We start from the raw sequence: 22,970 nt of genomic DNA, 5'->3' as shown, positions 1-22,970 counted from the left end.
TTGCCTATTTTCTTTGGTAAAATGTACCAAACTTGGTCAAGAAAGGAATAAAATTCATTAGCCTCTATAACAGATACCAAAAATATCATACTTTCAAGTGCCCATTAAGATATAGAGCAATTGGAATTCCCATACATTGCAGCAAGAACTATAAAGTGGTACAACTTAGGATGTTAAAGATACATCTATCCTCTGATCCAGCAATTTTACTTCTAGATTTTTACCCAAGACAATGACAGTATATGCCCACAAAAAAAAAAAAAAAAAAAAAAAACCTGTGTTAAAAACTGTTCATACTAGGGGTGCTTGGGTGGCTCAATCAGTTAAATGTCTGCCCTCAGCTCAGGTCATGATCCCAGAGTCCTCAGCAGAGTCTGCTTTTCCCTCTGCCCATCACCCTGCTCATGCTCTCTCTCTCTCTTATTCTTAAATAAACAAGCAGACAAACCAACAGCAAAATCCTTTAAAATGTTCATAGTAACTTCATTCAAAATAGGCCCAAACTGGTAACAATCCTAATATCCTGAACAATGAAATGGCAACATAGCAACAAATGTAAACTAACTATTGCTACATCCAAAATAAACCTCACGGTACTTTGTTGAACAAAGGAAAGTCACACAAAGAAATGCACACATTATCAAATTATATGACTCTTTACAGTAAGCAAAAAATAGCCATGTTGATAGCAACATGAAAATCAACATCTTGGAGATGGAAATGAAATGGAAAGTGAATGGCGGAAATTTCTGGAGTGAATGGAAATGTTCTGTATCCTTATTAGGGTACTAGTTACATGTAGATAAACATTTTTCAGTACTCAATTTTTATGTTCACATATAAATTGTATGTCAATTTACATCTATAAGTTATATATGTAGACTTAGAATGGGATATTGAAATAATTAGAGATACTGAAGTAATTACAACAGCTGACTGAATCTCTATTCCCAGATTTGCAACCTAGCAATTGAGATATACATTAGAGAATACAAGGTCCAAACAGAGCCATAACCCAACTCTAAATCATCATCCTAGTTTTTAATTTTGTGATAGATAGTTAAATGGAAAACAGAGTAAGAGGTTTCAAGCTATTAATAATTTAAAACTAAAAAAATTAAAATAAAGCAGGAATGTAATTGTGATTCAATAAGTAATTATCGGGGATAATGCATGAAAAAATTTTGATTACTATTAATCACAAATAATGCTCTCTTGATATTTACATTCAAAATCTTATAAGATTTGAAAGAAAACAATATAATATGTGAATTATTCAAAAACATTTGAAAAGAGTTTCCAACTAATTTTATTTAAAAGCAAATAAAAGGGGGATGCCTTGGTGGCTCAGCATTTGAGTGTCTGCTTTCGGCCCAGGGCATGATTCTGGAGTCCCAGGATCAGGTCCCACATTGGGCTCCCTGCATGGAGCCTGCTTCTCCCTCTGCCTATGTCTCTGCCTCTCTCTCTCTCTCTCTCTCTCTCGAATAAATAAATTAAATCTAAAAAAATAAATAAAAATAAAAGCAAATAAAAGTACAATCTAAGAGTAATATATATATATATATATAATGATTGATTTAAACCTACTAATGAATAAAATCAGCAAAAACAATGTATGAAAACTTGCTAAGAGTATTAAAAAAATCCCAATAACTTATGACTAACAATAAAGCCTCAAAATATAATGCTTAAACAATAGTAATAAACTTGAATGTTCCAATTAGTCCCATAAAAATGCATATAGACCAAACTAATAGACATGCAAGGAGAGAATTTTACACAAAAAAATAAATAAATAAAAGGAAGGATTTCATCTAAGTTTTAACTTGTAAAAGCTATAATGAAAAGAAATAAAATAAGATCTTAGACAAAAAACACAATATATGAAATTAGGTATTTAATAAACTCTTTTTGCTCTAAACTATGTACCATTTCTTAAAATGTCCATGATTTGTTTCCCTAAATTTATCTCATTATAAAATTCAAGAAAAAAAAGTTTGATAAAAATAACCAACTTCTTAGCAATGGTTCTCGAAATTTTACCTGATGGAGATATCTGCAAAAAATCAACTTCCAGGACATATGTTTATTCATATATAACGAGAACTGCAGAACTGTAAGTTCAAAGCACTACTTAAATAGTGGAAAACAACCTTAGAAAAACTGAATAATAACTTTAGAAGTGGCAAACGTAGGTAAGATAGATTACATTCATAACACCATGCACCATGATAAAGTTTACATAAAATCAAACACTTGTAGGGATCCCTGGGTGGCTCAGCGGTTTAGTGCCTGCCTTTGGCCAAGGGCACGATCCTGGGGTCCCGGGATCAAGTCCCACATCGGGCTCCCTGTGTGGAGCTTGCTTCTCCTTCTGCCTGTGTCTCTGCCTCTCTGTCTCTCTCTCATAAGTAAATAAATCGTTTTAAAAAATCAAACACTTGTAGATTTATATAAAAACACTGGGATCCCTGGGTGGTGCAGCAGTTTAGCGCCTGCCTTTGGCCCAGGGCGCGATCCTGGAGACCCGGGATCGAATCCCACGTCGGGCTCCCAGTGCATGGAGCCTGCTTCTCCCTCTGCCTGTGTCTCTGCCACTCTCTCTCTCCCTGTGTGCCTATCATAAATAAGAGATAAGAAATATTTGTTACTCAATTAGAGCAATCATGAATTTTCTAGCTTTTAAATCACAGAAAAAAAATCACCAAACAAAAAGACAAAATTAAAATTACACATATAAAATTTTCAAACTTTGGTCTTATAAAAAATAAGATAATTATTAAGAAATGTAATAGTTCTAACATTTATCAGAAAAAGTAAAGATTTCAATATTAGTATATGAAAGGTTTGGGGAATTTTTATAAAAAGAAAAAAATTAGTAGAGTGAAACTTATGCCAATATTCTTGCAAGTTATCAAAGAATTTCCAAAGAGCACCTGGAATAGTGAGCAATAATTTTATAACAAACCAAACAAATTATCATACTGAATGGCTGTCATAGTTGTCATGGCATCTTTATTCAAAGCTGGTGGCATTATAATTTTGTACAGACTCTTTGGAAATTATTATTGGAATTTACAGCGAAAGTTTTATAACATACATGCCTTGTCTATGTCATTCTGATTCTAAGACTTTTACCCTAAGGAAATAATTCATAGAATTTCAAACAATTTACATGAAAACATTTGTTGCATCATTGTCAGTAATACTAATAAAAAAAAGTCCAAACTTTGAGGACACATTAAATAGAGTGTATATTGAAATGACAAAGTTATTGAAAGCCATTAAAAGACTAACTAGAACTACTATTCATAATTATTATGACCAAAATTCTAAATTAAAAAGAGATCTATAATATGTAATATACACTATGATAATCATTATGTAAAAAAGTATTATGCATGTGGAAGAAAATATACACAAACGGAAATAGTGGCAGAATTATGGCTGATGTTTTAAAGTTGCTATTGAGAATTTGTCTTTAGATAAATAGTTCTCTTTAGACAATATAATGTCTATAAGAATACATTAATGAGCCAATTTTTATTATTCTATATTACTGCAAACTTACAAAGTACATAACAATGATTAGGAAGGAAACTAGAATAGAGAAAATCATTGACCTTCTCCTTATGGAAGAACAAACTGTCCATCTAGATAAAAGGGGAAGAAAGGAAAACTATTGTGCATTAACCAAGGAACTTTGCCAATGTCTGCCAAAAAGTGAGATAGGAAAAAGGCACAGTCCTCATTGACCTTCCAGATACCTGTGACACAGTATAACTTTGAGGCCTCAAATAAAAATTGCAGTCTATTGTACCTGACAGCAAGCTTTGCACTTTCATTATGCATATAATATCTAATAGATCTTTTGAAATCATTACCTGTCAAGAGGGGGAAAGAAAGGCAGAGGAAAAACCTTGAAGAATAGAATTTGTCAAGGGTCAAAGTAAATGGCAATATACTTTAATAAGCAATAAGCTTCCTATTATCTCTGAGTGGCCTATACACTCAGTGGACTGTGGTATCATATACTGAACTGCAGAATAACTTCTTAGTGGCCCAAAATACCTCCTGTAATCTTTCTACTTATCAGCTTGTATGTTGTCAGGAAAAAAAAAAAGTTAATGCCATTGTTAACCTAAATAACATCTAACTGAGAAGACTGATTTTTGAGCAATGAAGTCTTTAAGATGTGTTACATATTATGATTTTTATATTATTTACATTACTGTTTCATCATATTTATAGTAACAGTGAGAAGTAATCTTGTGTTTTTCATGTTTTTAGCACTCAATATCTAAATAATGTATGCATGCCAAGGATATACCCACAGAACATATGTCATAAGATTCAAATTTGATTTGCTAACAACGAGGGAAACAATATTTTTCAGGTAAATGGCTCTTATCACACCAGGCCAGCAAAACAGCAACTACCTTTTCACAAACAATCCTGGACCTAGGAACATGGAAGATAATCATTCCGTCTTCTCCCAAACATCCCATGCATCACAACCTGGTGGCAGTGATTGACTTAAGAACAGATGGACAGGAGTCTAATTACTCAGATTCTAGTTGGTGCTCTACTGTAAAATACTTGCCAACTTCTCTAATTCCTTGTATCTCATTTTTTTCTCATTATATAAAAAAGTGTAAATCTCAATACACAATATGGTCTCTCCAAAGTTACTGTCAAAGTTAGGGTCCTAATTCTATTTGGAAGTTAGAGAAAAATTTCCCTTTTTTATCAATAATACAAAAAAGCAAAATCACTACCTTGGCAGCTACCACAATGTTTAAGTAGTTTGTTAAATACATGGTTTTAACAACCTGCCGAAGTTTTAATAATGTATACTACAGAAAAATAAAGTCTCCCTTCTCCTCACACTATAAAATCTACTATGAAAATTGCCTTTGCAGGACTCCTGGGTGGCTCAGCGGTTGAGCACCTGCCTTTAGCCCAGGGCATGATCCTGGAGTCCCGGGATCAGGTCCCACATTGGGCTCCCTGCATGGAGCCTGCTTCTCTCTCTGCCTATGTCTCTGCCTCTCTCTTGCTGTGTCTCTCATGAATAAATAAATAAAATCTTAAAAAAAAAAAAGAAAAGAAAATTGCCTTTGCTAGTAGCTTGCAATGGGCCTAAGGATGAAAGTACGGAAATCTCTGCTAACATTTTCCTTTAATCTTAAAGATAAAGTGACTTTCAAGGATTCCTTCAGGTTATGCAGTCTAGAAGAATGCTGTAGGTTTCAGAGCACAGTATGTGGCATATAGTGGCTTAATTGTCCTTTTGCAGAACCTTTAATGGCCAAAGGTACTATTCGATTAATGCATTCAATATTACTTTTCAAGATCGTAAACATGGCATACTGGTAAGGGAGACAAGCAATCCTAATATTAATTAAAATTCAAATGAATCTTACAGGTTAAAGGGCTTTACTGAGATACCTTAAAGATTTAGACTCTATGTAATAGATATTATTTTCAGCCTTCAGAGATAAACTTTATGAACATAAGTTTTTTTTTTTAAAGACTTTATTTATTCATAGACACAGAGAGAGAGGGGCAGAGACACAGACAGAAGGAGAAGCATGCTCTATGCAGGGAGCCCGATGTGGGACTCAATCCCCAGTCTCCAGGATCACACCCCAGGCTGCAGGCGGCGCCAAACCACTGCGCCACCAGGGCTGCCCTGAACATAGGTTTTAATAAGAGAAAGTATTATTGCTTACTGGATTCAGGTGACAATTTTAAGTTCTACAGATGTCCAACAATTATCTTGGCAATTAGTTTCAACTCTAATGCATACCAATACTCTAATATTTCCTACAATTGTGTACACATGTTTTTAAGTTTCTTGTATCTTAAAAGTAAAAAGATATCCAACTGCCATTTCAAAATGAAATAGCCTTAGGCCCACTTGCTAAATTCAGTTTAATGCTAATAATTTGACTTGTAGTTATAGAGCTCTTTGACTGGACTTGGTGAAATATATCCTTATCCTTTTTATTTCTCTGTGTTATGGAGGTCCCAGTTTTCTGCCATCCCTGCTAGAAAGTCTCCAAGTCATTATTACCATTTTTGCCTTTTAATTGCCTTATTAATTCAAAATATATTCAACTCATTTCACTTTATTAACTCAGTATTAATTCAATTTGTATTTACCATATAACAAATGCTAAGGAAATGCAGGGACATGCTAAAGAAACTAAGACTTAAAGAGAATTCTAGGGATCCCTGGGTGGCGCAGCGGTTTGGCGCCTGCCTTTGGCCCAGGGCGCGATCCTGGAGACCCGGGATCGAATCCCATATCAGGCTCCCGGTGCATGGAGCCTGCTTCTCCCTCCTCCTGTGTCTCTGCCTCTTTCTCTCTCTCTATGTCTATCATGAATAAATAAATAAATCTTTAAAAAAAAAAATAAAGAGAATTCTATTCACTAGGAATGTACAGGCTTGTGGTTTCCTTTGCAATCTTTGTATAAATGTAACATGGAATGGCAAAAAAAAAAAAAAATAGGAGAAAGTATGTTTTCATCATTGTGCATTATTTAATTGTGGAGATACTACAGAAATCGCTTTTCAGTATTCTGAGCTGCAACTTTACCACTATCTCCTACATTCAAATTGTTTCCATTTTTCCCAATTTATTTACCATTGTTTTAGATTGTATACCTTTATATTCCAACTTATTTACCTTTGTATAGATTGTATATATATATAGATGTATTTAGACTAGCACTGTCTGTATCATTAGACAGTGAGTCATATGTAATGTTATGTTCTGAGCTGACTCCCTGCCTATTCGTTTCAGCAAATGCTAAATAACAGCAAGCAACTCAATCAGGAAAATCAGCAGGAATTGTAAACACAAACATTAAAAACCGGATATGCTGTAGTTCCCCAGGAAATGGATTTATCTTAACAGTTATCTAAAGTTAAAAGGGATAAAAATATTTTACTCACATGTTATAGGAAGGTAACTAGAGGTAGTTGTATATGTTTATATTTGTATGTGTGTGCATGTATGTATAGTGTTGCAATAACAAATAATATTTTTTACTTACACGTGGAAAAATTAATTGGTGATGAGCCCCCAAGGACTAGTTTATCTTAAAAGTTGTATGTATCACAAAAGGTAAGGTGGAAAGCATGGATTGGACACTTCTCATTGATTCTTATTTCAGTTCTCTTTCAAGCACACTATGTCACTTACCATACGCTTACAAATTCATATTGAAATGAAAAATTTTATAAACATACTTTTCTATGAAATCTATGAAAATAGATTGAAATCTATAAAATCATCCAATGTTAATTCACACCTGAGAACCAGTCTTAATTTTGTCTAATAAGAAATAAGTAGATATTCTCTCAAGGTAGTATCTCTCAAAAACCTAAGTATTCAAAAATTTCAGGGCAGTTTTCAAGAAATACTATTTATATGATCAATATATTTCAAAATATTTAGAGTGTGACACTCAGCTCCTGTTAAGTTTACCTTGGTAAACTGATTTTGTTTTAGTAACCAGTTTCTGCTCATGGCCTACCATTCAGAGATAAGGATGAACACCTAGTTGTGGCAACATTTGGGAAGCACAGAGTCATGACCAACCACCAGATGGGTCATTTGGATATTGGCAAGAGTTCTTTATTTTCCTGGCCACCAGCTGACAAACTCCATCTTGCTTTATATACTACTGACATAGAGCAGAAAATATAAGACAGTCCTGAAAAATAAAGCAACAGACTGTCCATCAGGAAATTTTAAACTCTAAGGAATTCAAAGCTTATTCATTAAATTTTATTTTTTTCCTTAAGTAACCTTATTGTTGCTGCTGCTGCTACTTTTATTGTTATTTGCAACAAAGTTGAGGGGAGACAGAATTTGGGGCTTTAGAAGACTAATGTTTTCATTAGTTAATAATAGTTGATTGTTAATATGATGAGGAAGCGGCTATTATGATTTTGGCCATTATTTATCTTTATGAGCTTTTATTCACTCACATGTAAAGCTGTGATTAAAAATATCTTACTTGCACAAATATTAAGGCCTTGAAATAACATATAAAAGGCACTTATCACAGTGCAAAGCACATAGTGGGTTCTTAACAAATGGGAGCTACTCGTTATCTTATTAGTGAGTTTTAGGTCTTCTTTTTCTTAAAGTGCAAAATAGTAAATACTTTAGGCTTTGTAGGTCAAGAAGAAAAATCAAGGATATTATGCAATACTTACATATTCCATTTAAAAAATATAAAAACCATTTTTAGCTCAGTGTCTACTAAAAACAAAACAAAAGCAAAAACAGAGAGTGAGACATATCAAAGCCACCAGTGCCCACCCCTGAATTACATGATCACAATTGAGAAAAGAAGTAAAACAAGTCAGCCAATTTCCTGTTCTTTTTTGGGAAAAAAAAAAAAAAAAAAAAAGCTTAGTCTCAGCTAAAATGAGGAATGATCTGGAAATTGCATCTATCACTACTGCTATTATTCCTTAGATTAAAATTCTATTTTATGAAACTAACCGCAATTGTTGAATACTTCCTCATCCAAAAAATTCTAAGACACAAATCTCCATGAGAACAACTCATGACAGGGAAATAAGTGAAAAAAATTTTATGGAGTATCACATTCAAAAAAGTTTTCTTTGCCGTTCAAAACCTATATATGGCCTCATAAGTAGCAGAACACTGAGACAGAGATACTCATTTCTAGATACACTATAGCTAATACTGACTAATACTGACTTGGCTACTCATTTATTATGCACTTACTATGTTTTATGTCCAGAGGATGTACCAATAAACCAAACAACCAACCAATTACCAGCATTTTAAAGCAGGCACTTTGATGAAGGAATACAGGCAATAAATAAACAATATGGTTCTTTAGAAGGTGACAAGTGCTATGAAGTGTTATGTGTTCAGTGTTCTAAAAATTAACAAAGCAAGCAAGAAACTGCACTGTGTGTGTGTGTGTGTCTGTGTGTATGTGTGTGTTACATGGGACAAGGAAGTTGCAATTTTAAATTTAAATACAGTAGTTAGGGAAGATCTTACAGATAAAAGAAGTTGAGGGAGGTAAAAAAAAAAAAAAAAAAGAAGTAAAAAAGTTAGCCCTGTAGTTACCTGGGGGAAGAGTATTCTTGGCAGAGAATACTCCAATACTTCCAGCTCTGAGGCTGGAGATGCCTAGCCTCAAAGAGAAACTGCAACAGCCATGTGACTAAGGCAGACTAAGGGAGACAGGGGGAGGGGAAGAATGTCATAAATGGTTCTGCCTTGGAAGACACTATAAAATGGAAATGCTTTTATCCTCTGAGAAAACTGGGAAGCCACTAGAGGGGTTATAAGAGAAGAGTGACATGATCTAACTTCCATTTTGACAAAACTCAATAATGATTTGTTTCTGGGATTCATTTTGGAATTTAATTTAACAATGAGTATAAGTACATTATATATCATAGTGAGAGACTTTCTTCAGTCTGATAAGTATCATTTATTTTAGTTTTATAGTCATTTTTCCTTCAAAGTAAGAGTTTTCAATAACCAAATTATCCATTTATCTATTTATTTTGAAAACCAATAAAGATATATTCAATATATGTTAGGTGTCAGATTCTGTGTGTCACCTACAATATAAGGATTGTTTAGATGTACTAAAAAGGCCTATAATCTACTGGGAAACTGTAATAAAACAGTAAAAAAACATAGGGGAAAAAATACCAGTTATAATGAAGAGCAACCCAATTTATCACCAAGCCCTAATATCTGCTGTATCTTATTATTATCACTAATTCTACAACTAGCAAAGCTAATTATGATGACAATAAATTAAATGGTCAATCAAAGAGCAAATGAGTGGCTTATTGGGAAAATAATTGCTATTATTAACTCTATATGTGATCCAAAGGAACTCATTTTCCATTTATATAAAATGAGAAGGTATACAATTCTTTTATCTGTACCTCCCCATGTCTTTAACATTTTTAACTGTTCTTGGTTCAATTTCATGAAAGTAACTACTCTTCTAGAGGTTTGACAGTCTTTACCTTGAAAATGATGAGAATTTAATATTTTTTGAGATTTCCATGAATCATTTGCTACCAACTAGAGGCAATCAAGGTGCCATAAAATTAGAACCAGTAATCAATAGCATAAAATCATGTAGCAGTGTGGCATGGATTTCCAATGAGGCATATGAAAAATGACACAGGATTAGACATAAAGAAGGACAATTTAAATGCTAGCTCTGTAACTTGTAATTGCTGTGGGCATGTCTGTTTTGTATCAAATTAAATTTATTTATTGTCTTGTTTATTTCCTTTCTATCTAGGACAAAATTTTATCTTGAGGAAATTAACTGACCTGACCATAAAAGAAGTCAGAACTACTGGGACTTCCATGCAATTGAAGCTAGATGAAGAAATACTTGAAATATTGGGTGACTGTTAACAACCGCAGCTCAGAAACAAACAGCATGGACATTGGTTGATACAAATCAAAAGAGTGGTATAAATGGTGAAGATTGTCTAAGGGTTCAGAGGACATAGAAACCACAACTAGGTTTTACTGATCAGTAAAAACTTGATAGAGGAAGCTGATCATGCACAAGAAACGATATTTGAAGAAGTAAGGCTTCAAGAAATGGTAACAGAAAGGGCATTCCAAAGGAGTGAAACAGCAGCTAGTGATCCTAGTTGGTAAAACATCAGGCATGAACACAGCATGGGAAGATGCCTACATTTAGCTGCTGTAGAGAGCTCAGAAAGAGAAAAAGGTAATAAATTATGTGGAGAAGGTAGCTCATAGCCAAATTATAGGGATCTCAACTATTTGAGATTTTTATGATTGCAAAATTTTGTTTCCAAGCCATGAAATACTCACCTCAAATTACAAGTTCTTGTTCTTGTATTTATTACTTCTTTTAGGCAATTGTCTCATACTTGACTAGATCATATTCTATACTAAATTTTTGGGACAACCAATATAATGGACAAAGAGATTAAATTTTAATGAATATGGCCATGAGAATTTGTAATAATGATAGTAAAACTTTGTATAATAAAAGCTCAGCTATTTTTTTCTGTTAAATCTTTTCAAATAAAGATCTTTTAGCTTAAAGTTAGAATTATGGGTTTCAGTTACAGCTTTCTTTATACTATAATTTTTCTAATGAGCCATGTGACCTTAAAAAGGTTTAAACTCTCGTCTAAGGTTTATTTTGTAAACTTATAAATTGAATAGTTTGGATTAGATATCCTGTGAAGTCATGTCCAAATGGAATATTTTAAATTCTATAATTTTATTTTTAAGGAAAAATTTTCACATGCAAATTAATACTAATACCATGTAAGCTATGTCTAGATGATACCTTGAGTGGGTAAATCAATTTACTGTGAAGTTTCTAATGAAATCAATCACCCTTGTCATTTAAACGTTTTTTCAGTATAAACTGCTAAGAAAGGACAGACTACAAGAAATAATGGAAAAAGCATGTATTTTATAAATCAGATACCAGAGGTTGAACCTCAATCTTAAAACTGTAGTAACCATGAATATATTACTTAAACTTGATGAGTCTTATTTCTCTTTTGCACATAATGTGGTTTTATCTATTATCTATCTATCTATCTATCTATCTATCTATCTATCTATCTATAGATAATAGATATATATTCCCTGTACCTCTTTGCTTTCGAACCACTCTCCTCAAACCTTTAATGGCTTTGCCATTTGCCTCTATGGCCAGAAGCTGAACACTGGTGGATAATATTTTCCTTTGTGGTTGACTTAACTCATCTATTTAGATTGATTTTGATATTTTTGAAGAAAGAATTTATCTCACCTGTGCATCACATATCACAGAAACACAGTATGTTTGATCTGGAAAGCCAGTCTATTTCTCTCATTTTACACATGAGTAAACAGTCAGAAAAATTAAATGACTTTCTCAAGATTAAACAGTTATAATATTTCCTCACTGATTCTACCCAGGAGAATATATAGAATCTTCTACACAGCTATTTCATTTTAATTTAATTTCTAAAATTTTACTCAAATCACTCCTACTGGTTCATAGCAAGTTAGCAACAAGAAAAAATATTTGGAAATTTGTTCTTTCTCTCAAACAATGGACTCTTGAAGTTCAAAGCCATGTTTATATTAAATAAAATATTGGTCATTTGGTAGAAAATTTATAAAAGTGAAAAATTAAGATTGAAATGATCCCTACTTACCTTTTTATCTTAGTATTAATTATACCAAGACTGAGTCACAAGTTGAGCATAGATTGAGATCAGAAAACCTGAACAGATGTAACAAAATGGAAATATGTAAAAAAAAATCACAAAATATCACTTCTATGACACTAATAATATTCTATATTTGCCTTTCTTTATATAGTCAAGACAATTTCCTGAAAATAAGTTCTTTTTTTCTGAAAGCCCATCTGCTCTTGATGTTTACATATTATCTAATGAGTTGACTATTCTAATTTTCGTCATGCATCCCAGATATATTGCAAGATGCAAGTTTCAGTTTAGTTTTCTCTACATGTAAACTTGTTTGACCACCTCTAAACACAGTTAACACCTATTAGAAGACAACATCATTCTCTCTGCACACTCCCTAGACTCGGTGAGTAACAAAATAAAGTCTTTTAGCCAACTTCATATCGAAAAGGGAAAAGGTGAAATCAATGGAACAATAAAAACTGCAATCTCTTTTTGTCACATTTTATGACCTCATCACCAACAAACTCCACAAGGTCATCACTCCTTGTATTAGTCTGTTAACAGCCTGGGCACAATCACTGCTACCTTTTGAACTGGCTTTTTTTTTTTTTTTAACAATATTGCTTTTGTTTGTTTTTATTGGATGTTATTATAGGTTCTCCCCTTTTGTTTAAAATGAACCTCAAAGAAGAAAGTTATCACAGAATGCAATAAACTCATTCAAGAAAGATACATGTGGTCCTCCAAAAATATCATACCAGATAACTTCTGTTGGCCAGCCATATCAATTCTTTATAGTCAGTTCAGATTCCAAAACAAAAGCAGGCAAAATTAATATAGCTGATCTCAATACATACTGTAACTTCTTGAAATGTAAAGGAAAAGAAAATTACTTTTCTAGATGTGAAAAACAGTCTGATTTAGAAGTAATTTAGCATAGAGATAGACAAATTTTCTTTCAACAAGTAACAAAATTTTAAATGTAAACTGAAAAGATTCGTCTACTTTGGTTAACATTGATTTGGTTGATTATAACCTCTAGTTCCTTGTTCAAATATCAGAGCTGAGAAGGTTATATTTTAATCCAAAGTCAAAATAATAACCTATGATGGCTTTTAAAGTTTACTAAAAAGATTTTACGTATTGTAGAGCTGAGTTTAATCATGACTTTAGAAATTTGTATTAATGAAATATTGGAAAGTTAGGTAAGAACCCTTAGCTATACAGATCCTATTAACTTTGCTCATACTTGTCCTCTTTAAATTAAGCATCAAGATATTTTCTTTCTCACTGTCCTCCAGGGAACTTTGCATTCCATCTCCCCAGTCTCTCTTCTACTCCGAATCAGAATACTGACTTTATCCATTTGGTTGTTAAGAACATGTACATCTTCAGCCTTTATTCAGAAATTTTTGTCTACCTCTTGATATAACTGAATCCTGGCTCTCATTCACAGTTTCTGTCTTTAAGGCAGTTTTTAAATTCTTCGATCCTCTATTTATCTCAGAGCCCAGATATCACCTAAATATTCACTTATCTCCTTATTGTCAATTTTAGGTCATTAATTTTACACCAACAGACCCATATGTCTCCTATTTTGAATCATATGGCAAACACCTTACTTTGTATTTCTGTTCATAATTCTCCACATCAATATCCTACCAATTCTCTTTCTAAGAGTAAACTGGTAAGTGGGAATAGTTATACTTCTTATTTTAAGCCATCATTCTGGAATTAAGACATGCTTTTGAACTTTCACAATGTCCTAGTTACAAAGCTTCTCCTACAATTATATGAAAATAAGCTTCACCCTATCTCCTCTTCAGCCACCAGCTTTCAAGACCAAAATGGACTTGAAATCGACTTTTAAGTGTATTTGTACTTGACAAACTTGGCTTGAAGTGGACCTGAAAAGAACAAAACAGACTTTTCAAGTTCAAAATCTTAAAACTCTAATCTGAACAGAGCTTCCCATTTTCCCTCTGCCTTACTGCCTTAATCCCAGCAACACCTGCTTTCTATTCCTTCAGAGTAATCTGGATTCACTCGCTTTCTTCTTTCAGAAGAAAAAGTTTGTTTTGTTCCTTTCTGAGCTGAACTCAGAATGTGAATGAGCACTTATCTTAATTACCCATGTGACCCTAGGCAAGACGTTTAGGTTCTTAAATTTTCAGTCTTCTCATCTATAAAATGAGGATATTAAAGTTCCATCAAATTAATTAATTAGTGAGTGGGTGGAGGGGTGGGTGAAATAGGTGAAGGGGATTAAGAGTAGACTTAATCTTGATGAGCAATGAGGAATATATGAAACTGTTGAATCGCTATAATGTACACCTGAAACTAATATAACTCTATTTTAACTACACTGGAATTAAAATTTAAAAATAATTTAAAAAGGAAAAAAAGAATGAATTAAATAACACATATGAATGCTTAGCAAATTTACTGGCATTTCAAGTATAATAAAATGCTGTGAATATCTGTTATTTACCTCTTGTTGTTTAGAGAAACAATAAGAAATGTTTGCAGAAATTCATGTACTAAGTTGCAGTAAAGTCAATAAAAGTAAATACCACAATATTGTGCACTACAAGTTAAGGGACAGGCTTTGTAAAGGAAGCCTGAAAGCCAAACAAGAGAAGAATCTACGTACCCATGACTAGTATCATTTCGAATTCAAGGAAGTTTTAAAAGGAGGTTTATGCTTGGTAGCAAAACTAAAACTTGGGGACAAAAAGCAAGTAGTCTATTAAATATCACTGTCAATCCTATAGAAATTCAAGGCTTTGTGGAATTTTATTGATTTGCATGTACATTTATTCTATTTCTGTTCTGAAAGCCAACACTACTGAGAAAGCCACACACCAAAACCAGCATCAGCAGGAGTAGCAGCAGCAACAACAATGAACGCAGAAAAGAGAAAGCCATAAACATTCATTTAGTTCACTAGAAGCCCCATTATCATCACTGTAATCTTCAAAGTTAGATCACTCTGTGGTAGCTTCAGATTTAATGTTAGAATCTTCTGCAACTAAATTGAAGAAATCAGCTGCTATCAGCTTTTGAGCAGGGAAATTTATTCTGTATAATTTAATGTAAAAGAGCCTTTTATACTTGTGACCATTATGCTCTTCCACATTAGAGCAATAGCAAGACACTGAAAAGCCAAGGGAAGTTTTACAAGCTAGACTGCTTTATGGATGCTACAAAGAAATAGAGGAAACTTGCAACTTAGGACACTTCATGCTGTTAATATTTCCAAAGCATTTTCCCTAGTTTGTATATATTGCTCCAATGCTGGATTTTTATATATCAAACTCAAACTGATGTTGATGCTGATAAGGGTCAACTCTAATGGTAGATTAAAAGTCTCTTAAAGAGACTGTACCTTGGATGATTTTGACTCAAATAATCTACCATTCCTACAAAAGTCTCAGAATATTTGTAATCTCTACATTAAAGCTGAAAGAATAGGAACTCACATCCCTTTATGCTAGACCTGCTACTCATCATGTTGAGTGGGTCCTAATACCTCCACAGATGTTGGATTTCAGTAGCATTAAGATAAAATCAACATCTAAAATCTTGCAGGGTCTGGGCTCAGCCTATCAAGAGTAACTCTTGGTGCTTTTCACTCTCTTGCTTTCTAATGGAGAATCACTCACAGTAGTTCTTGGAACTTATCAGACTCTTTTCTGACTCAGGACTTTTTGTCTTCATCCTATCTATGCTTTACACCTGACTCAAGAAGTCTCTGCTGCCCTCCAGAATTAGGGCATTTGTTAGTTATTATAACATCATATACTTTTCCTTTGTAGCCCTTTTCCAAATTTTATTTATTTAATTATGTAATTAATATATTGCTCACAACCTTCTATCCCTTTTCCAACCCACTGAAATGCAGATTTCATAAAAATAGAGACTGTACCACTATAGTTCTTTATACTATCACAGTGCCTAGAAAATGGCTGTACAAAAAAGGTATTCAATAGTATCGGTTACATGAATTTGGACATGTCACTGCCATGTATTTTGCATATGCCAGCTAAGGAATTTGAGCATTGACCTGGCAAGGTTATAGGAGCCCACATGTGTGACCTCTGATGGACTATCAGTCCAACATATTCTAAAAGAGATTTACCTTTCTTTTTTTTTTTTCTTTCTTTTTTCATCAAATGAGGAGAAAGGAGGTAAAAAATGCTATCCTAACTGACTAAACCCAAAAGACCCTCAGGCTTCATAATATCCATGTTTACTTGGGGAAAAAAAGTAAATAGTTTATCTGGCATTGTCCTGCCATTTCGCCATGTGTTCTCCCAATTCAGACACTTTCATCAAATGGGTTCTCCCTAATAACCTCTGCATCTTAAATATGCAGAGGGCTCACACTCCACCAGGGCGATATAAACTAGAGCCTATACTCTTATCAGTGTTCACATTTAGGCATCATCAATATGTTTTCTTTCTGGACTTGGAACAAAATCTCAAAAGACATAAGCAACAAACCAAGTTAAAAAATTGGTATTCTAGGCATTGTAAGTACACCACAATGAGTCTAATAAAGAAATTATGAAAGGTTTTATGATATGCTATGCTCTACTGTGACTCGATAGCACATTAATGACATTAAAAATGACCTATTAATCTCAGACAAACATTTAGCTAATATACTTGCTGCACTAGGCAGTATGTACCTTTCAATTAAAAAGGACATATATTTTGTAATTTAAAGGACAAAATAGCTGAGTTCAAGGCCAATAATGTAAGAGGAACTCTAGAATTTTAAATTTCAAAAGTGCAATTTGGTTATTTCATGTACCATAAATCAATGTCCTGTGTAATCAAAAAAAGGAAAAATGAAAGTCTGTCTAAATTAATAATAGTTGAGCAGCCCATGTATATTAATCTAATCTAACAGGTTTTATTACTCTGCAGAAATTTTCTCAAGCCTTAATATCTCTTATATAAAAAAGAAAGGATTGGGATTGATTAAAAAATATAATTGAGGAAAGTATTCATTTCAACTATAAATGAAAACTGGTAATGAATGAGCAATGAATGACCATGAGTTCTGTCATTGCTCAGTAATCATATTTAACAGAGAAATATAGTTCAGATTAAAATATGCTGAGATAGAGCTGGAGAGGAATTAAAAAAAAAACTAGGTATTTTAATTTCTAATTAGGTGCCTTGAAGCAGTGAGCAATTTCACTAAGACTAAATTGCCCTTGCTACTTAAAGCCTTATAGCTAGATGATATGGTCTAACAACCCTAACACTCTCACAATTAGAGTGCATAGGTTTTTGTACATTTTAAAATATTTGAGTAAAGCTTCAAAGTACAGTAAAAGAAAAGCTGGCCATTATAAAAAGAGATAATATATTAAGAAAAGTGTCAAAATATGGTTTTGTGTACATAAATATAGATATATATGTGGTGTGTATTTAAAATATATAAAAGTAATATGATAAAACAAAATCAAATTAGGTAGGAAAAATTAAGCAAAGAGAAAAATGTTCAAATTAAGGAATATACATTGTTTTATGATAAACCGCATAATATGTACATCAATTATTAGAAGAGAATCTCAACTGGATCGAATTTCTATTAGTCAAGAAGAGAAAAGACAGATTCTATGAATCAAAATGTGTCAAAAATTATGTCAGGTTTTTAGAAGAATTAGTAAAAATCATGGTACTTAGTCCAGAAAAGTTCCTCCTAGAGGCCGTCATAGGGCACTGTCAAACAATGAACAATAACTTACAGTGAAAAATGACACTCTTGAATTAATAAATATTAATAAGTTTCTGTGTGAGGCAACCTACTAGGTGGTAGGTATTTAAAAAGTGAGCAATACAGTGTGGCCTGGAGTGGTGAAAGTGTTTGCTGCCTTGGATGCTTGATCTTTAGGGCTGTTAAAGTTGATCACTGTTCCTTGGTTTCTGAACATATTCACCTCTTCAATACCAGAAGTATTATTTACCCCTAACTTCTTTAAGGTGAGCTGAAGTGTTTTAGCATTTGCTGTAGCCATTCTATGAATATCCTCTTTTAATGAGCAGTTCCTTTCCCACCACCACACTGAGACAAAGCAGCTGACAGAAATGCTATCCAGTATCTCAAATCAACTTGGTGCAGTCTGACTAGTTTAAGTAGACCGGTTGAAGCTCTGTCCAAACAACCTGTGGATGGAAAAGCACCACTTACTGGAATTTAAATAAAAGTTGGGGAAAAATTAAAATAAATAAAGTTTTTAAATCTTAAAATAAAGGGTGGGGTGGGGTGACGGGAAGCATGGCTTAATCCCAGAGAGGAGCATAATAATGAAGTTTCAGATTTGTGGAGAATTTTGATGAAGCTTCCAAGAAGGAAGCAACCTGAACTGAGTCCATTTCTGAAGAAGATAAAACTTGAGGAAGTTACTGGGAGCTGCTATTTATTATTATGACTACTTTTATAAATTTTCTGCATGGATCTGATAAAATCTAGATCTCTAATGTTTTTAAGCCCAAGCCCCTGGACACTGCAGTTTTTTTCAGTTTTTGCTTATACACAATTCATCCCCTGTAGCTAATTAAGCTGAAGAAGTTTGGGAACAAAGTTTTAAACAAGGTTAATAAAGTTCTTTGCCCAGTAAACAAATGAAAAAAAAGTAAAAAGAAGTGAGCAAAACAGGGGCACCTGGGTGCCTCAGTCAGTTAAATGTCCCAACTCTTGATTTAAGCTCAGGTTGTGATCTCAGGGTCTTGAGATCAAGCTCTTCACATTGGGCTCACTGCTCAGTGAGGAATCTGTACGACATTCTGTCTGCCTCTCCCCTCTACCCCTGCTTGCTCATGCTCTGTTTTTCTCAAATAAGTAAAAAAAAGTCTTTTAAAAAAGTGAGCAAAACAATAAATTCTTCAGCCATTAGGCTTTCATTCCAAGTAGGCATGTAATAAAACAAATATAATTTCCTTTTACAAAAGTGTTATGTTGGGGATGTTCCTGTTAGTTATTGGAACACACCTTTAGCATGATGAATTTCATGGAGTCTCTGCTTACAAAGGTATAAATGTACTTGGTTCAGGTCAATGGCATCATAACAGAACATACTGCAAAAGAAGCATGTCTTTCCTGGTATAAAAAGGATATGTATCTGTGCATAGTTTCCTCATGCTCCAATATAACCAAGGCATGTTATCACAAAACTGATGGTTAGCAAAATCTTCAATCAATTACTCATGTTTCAGGAATAGATCAGGTTATAATGCAGTAACAAAGAATCTATACATTTTAATAGCTGAAAACAATAATCATTAATTCTTACCCATACTACATATCAGGCATGCACGCATAGTGTGTTAAACTCTGCAATTTGGACGCTCACCATGGCAGGAAGAAAGGAATGTGGTAATTCATATATTGCCTCTTAAGTGCTGCTCCCTTGACATAATACATCTCACATATTTCATTGACCTAAGTAAGTAATAAGACTGTAGCTAACTTGAAGGTAATGATTCTCAAAAAGATGCTGAGAGCAGATATGAATGAGATAATACTTCCTAAGAAAGAGTTGGAACAAAACTAGGGCCTCGGACTGAAATCTTCCTGTATAATTTAAGGAAAAGGCAAAGTCATGTGAGAGGAGAAAGTATCTATCAGGTTTGATATTTTCTTCATAAATTTGGCGATAATAGTACCATTAACAATAATAATAAAGGCCTCAAAGTTTGACCCATATTGTAATTTGGCCTGTGATTTTTTTGCTAAGTAGGTGATAACAAAAGTCCACTTGATCTACAGAAGTCTCAATAAAGCATAGCAGTGGAACTCCTAGGATGCCTGTTATAATAAGCAAGTGATAAAACCTATACACCAAGATAACTAAATGAGAAATCTCATTGGATGAGCCTATTAGATATAATTCATTTAGAAACTGCGATATGTACCCCACATGATGATTTCAATATGAGAGTTAGTTTAAAGTCCTTTTTTTCTGGTAGTAGTTAGATAGCATGGCCAGGACTACCTCATAATCAACACATATGAGATTTAGCCAAAAAGTCAATAAATAATACTCCTATCACTCTATTCATAAATTCAAGCACACATGTATACACTTGTGTTGAACACACACATCCCTCAATTAAAGAGAATGTACTTGACATAAAGCATATTTTCATTGAGCACCACTAGATGCCAAGTACTAGTTAAATGCACCCTGTGTGGGAATATGATTCTCACACCTGAGTAACTTGATGACTTACTGAAGATCATGAAAATCATGTGGTCTAAACTGGGATTTCAATTTGAGTCTAACTTTAAAGCCTCCATTTTATTCCTCAATATTTGGGTTAGAACTTGGCATATTACCTCATTCTGGGAACAACTATTAGCAAATTCATTAATTAAGGTCATGTTGACAACTTCTATTTTCAACTAAAACATCTGTTAATTTATACAGAGGTCTCCTTGGTTTAAACCAACTTGTCATTCCTGCCTCTCAATGAGGGATAATGTGCTTGGGTTTTACAAGTACTCCAAGTGTGAATTGAGAAGATTAGCAGTTCTTGCCAATGGGCACTCTCTGTCCATATTTTTACATAATAATACTTATCAGAAGGCACAGGGTCTTAAGATAATAAATGATCATTCCTCACAATGGATCTATAAACAGATCAGGATTAATGAATTTGCTGGCAGCTATTGGTTTTAATTAGCCCAAGTTCAACTGCAGCAGAACCATAACTGTCCACAAGATTTGGATTTTGCAAATATAGATCCCAAACAACTACTTCTATCAATTTAGTAAAAGGAATTGGTTAGATTCTAATTTTAAAGCCAGCAGTGCAAGTAACTTGGCAAAAAAACAAAACACAAGAAAATCTTTACATTTTTGCTTTCTTTTCTCTTTATCTGGCTACAGGTAAACAAATCTTTTATCCTACCTGCCTGCCTTTTTAACTACTTTCAATACTATCTCATCTCTCCTGTTCCTTTACTTTTATGTATCTCTCTCTCTCTCTCTCTTAATATTTTATTTATTTGTCAGAGACAGAGCAAACACAAGCAAGGGAATGGGAGACAGAGGGAGAAACAGGATCCCCGCTGAACAAGGAGGCCAACAGAGGACACATCCCAGGATCCTGGGATCCAGACCTGAGCCAAAGGCAGATGCATAACCCACTGAATCACCCAAGTGTTCCTCCTTCGCTTATATATTTACTTTTAGACATGCTTGAAATTTCCTTTGTTTCTTTCTTATACTGAACAATTACAACCAATTTTCAACTTGCCTTCTCATCTTGGACATCATTTCCAGGAAGCTCTCTCTTAAATTCATACTAGATTCTAATCTCCAATAATATTTCCTGAGTACCTTTTGAAAAACTTCATGTTGGCCTGGAATTGTATGACTGTTCATTATGAAAAATAATGGATTTGGAACCATCCGAAAAATGAATAAAACTTGGAAGAAAAGTATGTTTATTTAACAATCCCACAATTAATGAAGTTTTAGCAGTCTGGCTATCAGATTAACAGCCCTTAATATCCTTCAGCAATTGTCTGCTCTTCAACAGAGACACATAATATTTACACTAATGAAAAAAGTTCCTGTGCTACTTATGTACTATTTTAAAATAGCCAGTTTATGCTGACGCCATTCATCCATAGTCAATTCTCCTCAGTCCTCAAACTTCCCTCTCTATGCTGAAAAATTAAACCCAGATATTTAGCAGGAATCAGGAAGGATTCCTGGAGAAGTACATTGCACCCTGGGGGGCAATTGTCCCCAAAATCACTAAGAGGGGCTAGACATAGTGTATTCTGAGGACTGGAGTTTTAAAAATCATATCAGAGATGAATTTCACAGGATCAAGAAGTTCTGGTAGGAGTTTAGTGTAATCAGCAGAACTGCACCAAATGAAAACCTTTCAATGGTGCACAGTGAAAACTTTTATTCAGTTCTAGACTTGAGAAAATGTTATAAGTGGAAACCTTTCTTGTGTGAAGGTGAGAAGTTCCAGGGGTTAATGGAGGAAGGGTGGGAAAATAATTAGTTTACATTTGGGCAACAATTGGGTCTAATTACTTGGAAAAAAATGATTGGAAGCAGATGATGAGGCATGTCATAACCCCTCAGAGATACAGAGATTTGGCTCTCTGTGTTCCTCAAACCCTATGGATAGTTCTTGTACTATAGGGTCAGCACTACTGAAAATGGGATTCTAACACACTCTTCCTGGATTGTTGGTTCCTATCCATATTACAGCCTTCATGCTAATGAGGTCCAATCCATTGAGTATTTTATCTTATATTCTTTTTATCAACACTGCCAAAACCTTCATGCTAAGTCCTATCATTTCAGCTATGACCTTAATTCCCTTTCTTGGCCACAATTTGGATTTTCTAGGGTACTCAACTGCCCAAACAATAAAACTCAAAGCAATCCTTGTGGGGACTAGCTCTGCTTGAGGGACCCTGGTAATGAAAATCAATTCAACAAAGTCTCTTTGTTGTTGTTCTTGTTTTCTTTTCTTCTTTAGCAGATTGAAATGTTACTGAAATACAAATGTAAATTGTACAAAAGTAAATTCAAGTCCACACTCATTAAACCTATTGACTCCCTCCCAGTTTTAGAATCTACAGTAGGCATGAAAGCAAAAATAAGTTACTTTGTGATAGATCAAGGATACTGATGTGTATGTTTCTGACACCAAACCTTTCTCTCTTTACCTATCCT

The sequence above is a fragment of the Canis lupus genome, chromosome 11 (assembly GCF_011100685.1).
Source record: "Canis lupus familiaris isolate Mischka breed German Shepherd chromosome 11, alternate assembly UU_Cfam_GSD_1.0, whole genome shotgun sequence".
Lineage (NCBI taxonomy): Eukaryota > Metazoa > Chordata > Mammalia > Carnivora > Canidae > Canis > Canis lupus.
Note: the sequence above shows the minus strand (reverse complement) of the source record.